This window comes from Nicotiana tomentosiformis, chromosome 2 (genome assembly GCF_000390325.3).
Source record: "Nicotiana tomentosiformis chromosome 2, ASM39032v3, whole genome shotgun sequence".
In the NCBI taxonomy this organism is placed as follows: domain Eukaryota; kingdom Viridiplantae; phylum Streptophyta; class Magnoliopsida; order Solanales; family Solanaceae; genus Nicotiana; species Nicotiana tomentosiformis.
Window position 1 is genome coordinate 191,365,542 of NC_090813.1, and position 2,675 is coordinate 191,368,216.

The 2,675-nt window shown below is 42.4% G+C and overlaps 1 pseudogene; it reads right to left on the bottom strand.

Annotated features, from left to right (window-relative positions):
• Positions 1-367: 367 nt before the first annotated feature.
• LOC138905862 (uncharacterized) lies at positions 368-2,472 on the bottom strand (annotated as a pseudogene).
• Between the last annotated feature and the right edge of the window lie 203 nt (positions 2,473-2,675).

Below are 2,675 nucleotides of genomic sequence, written 5' to 3' on the forward strand. Positions count from 1 at the left end.
TTATTGGTTTATTTTCATCTTGAATTTAACAGTTTTTTTTCATTTTTTTTAGATTAATTATGGTTATGATCGCATCCGATGAGGATTGCCTACGTATCATGACGCCGCATGAATCAGACCATTACGTAGTTTAGGGGAAAATAATAATAGTAGATTTTTTTTTTTAACAAAACAAAATAATACAATAATAGAAAGGACATTACATTGAAAATGACTTACCAAACTCTGACAAGACTAAAAGACAATGATTTTAAAGATTCAACAATGACTCAAACTAAAACATAACTACTACATCAAAAAAGTTCTAACAACTACGACTATAATTCAACTCCCCAATCTTCTTGCTTTCAAACACTGGAACATCTGCTCATGGTGGGGCTTGCCCTGGTTGACCCCCTAATGTACGGTACATCCTTTCTAACTCTGCTTCAAGATGACAGGCAAAAGTAGGTGCATGCTCCAAAAACTTCTCATAATCCATCCCTTGGCAGTTCACATAACTTTGAGCGGTATAAACAGCCAAATTATGGACTTGCTCTTTGAAGTACTGGAAATTCTGGTCTCGATCTTGTAACTGCTGCTGGCGAGTGGTGGCTATCTCCCTTATGTGTCCCTCACGATCTAAGGCTGACTCCAACTGAGCCCGAAGTCTAGCCTGCTCGAGTATCGCCTGAGCCATCTCCCTATCAAAATCTGCATGCTGGTATTCTCTATTGTACCTTCTCATTTCTTCCAACTGTGCATGGAGCTGAGCTTCTGAACGTACCCAATGGGCCTTCTCTCTCTCGAATTGAGCCCTCTCTTCTTCAAATTTTGTTACTTGGCGATCCTTACTTGATTCGGCCTTGTCATTTAGCTGTACGATCTTTTCCTTGGCTTTGTCCAATGCCTTTTCAGTCTTTGCCAAGAGGGAATCATAATCTTGCACCTTTTCCATCAGATTGGCAATGGTTCTCTGGTCTTTCCAACTTCTCACTGGCACTTCAGAGGCTTTCTTCATCTGTTGAAGTTGAGCACGAAGGGCTTTATTTTTGTGGATCAGACTCTTTTTTTCCCCTTCGGCTTCTTGTTCTTGCAAGTCTTTCTCAAAATTGAGGTTTCTCAGCCTTTCTTCTAAGGCATGAATAGTTGTTTTGTATCCCTTTTCCCGTTCACCCCAAGCCAACCGTTCTTGGATTTTATCATCAAAGGCTTGAATATGCGGTCTTTTTGTGGGCCTTTTGGGCTCTGGCACATCATCCACGCGAGACCTCTTCCCAAACCATATAGCATAACCCGGATCTACCTCACCTCTCGCAGGATCTGGCACCTGAGTATCATCTTTCAAGTAGCGACAACCATTCCAAATTTGCTGGATTAAAGCTTCGGGGAGTGGGGCTTCGGGGTGTAGCTCAATAACTTACACACTCAAATCTTCATCTTTAGGTACTACTTGGTACCTTCCTAGCTGTCTTAGAACTCTGTGTGGTGCATACGGCTGGACACTTCTCAAACCCAACAACAGCAAATGACTTTTTAGGGCAGACATGTGTATCACCTCTCTTAGCGGGAGCCATCCCAAAGTCCACTCAATTTGACTTGCATTTAAAGATCTTAGGTGGGATATCCAGGCTTCCACCCCTTCTGGAGAGTTGTAATCTTTTACTCTTTCTTCGTAACTATCAATGAAATTGTCCTTGCTCGGACCATAGCTCATGAACTTGGGGTGATGTCGGAGATGCTCAATCAACCACATTTGTAATAAAATATTGCACCCTTCGAAGAATTTTGCCCCAGACTTGCACAAAGTTAACGCCCGATAAATGTCTGATAGAATGATCGGGGCAAGAGTGTGATGTTCTTTGGTAGTGAGGACCTGTACAACCCTGGCTATGCGGGTATCAATTGTCCGCTCCTTGTTTGGGAAGACCATAATTCCCAGAAACGCCATTATGAAGGCGAAGCGACGATGAATATGCCATGTGTCTTTGTTCTGCTTGTTGTTAAGGCCCTTTTCATGCATTTCAAACCCATTTGGCTGCCCGAACCTAGAGTACAGGAAGTAGAAAGAATAACACCCTTCGACTACGTTGGTCTTTCTAATTTGCTTACTGATGTTCAGAAGATCGAAGAATCGGTGTACAGAAAGAGCCCTCGGGAATATGAGCTCCTGGTTTCTCAAATCCCTGCCAAACCCGGAATATTCAGCTATCTCTTCTAAAGTGGGAGTTAGCTCAAAATCGGAGAAGCGAAAAACATTGTGAACAGGGTCCCAAAAAGTCACTAGTGCCTCAATCAAATCGTCCCGTGGTTTAATTTTCATAATATCTGTGAGGGCTCCCAGGTGCTTGGTGACCCATTTCTGACCATCTTCTCCTAAATCATACCACCACATCTGAAGCTGAAGTGGAGCCTCGTCTACAACTGTGAACGGTGTGTTCTGGACAGTGCTCATTTTGTACCTGTGGGTGGTTAAGGTTAGGGTTGACACTAGTCTCAAGAGACAGAACCAATGCGCTCATTTTGCAAACAATCTTTTGTAAATAACTCAATTTTAAAAAATCAACAAAAATGGGGGCTAATTTTGCAATTATGACCGAAGAAAGGATGGTTATTTTTGCAACTATGGCCCCTTCTTACTTTTAAGGATAGCTTTAGGGCCGGGGGAAGGGCATTATAGTAAAAGTGATTCCCAA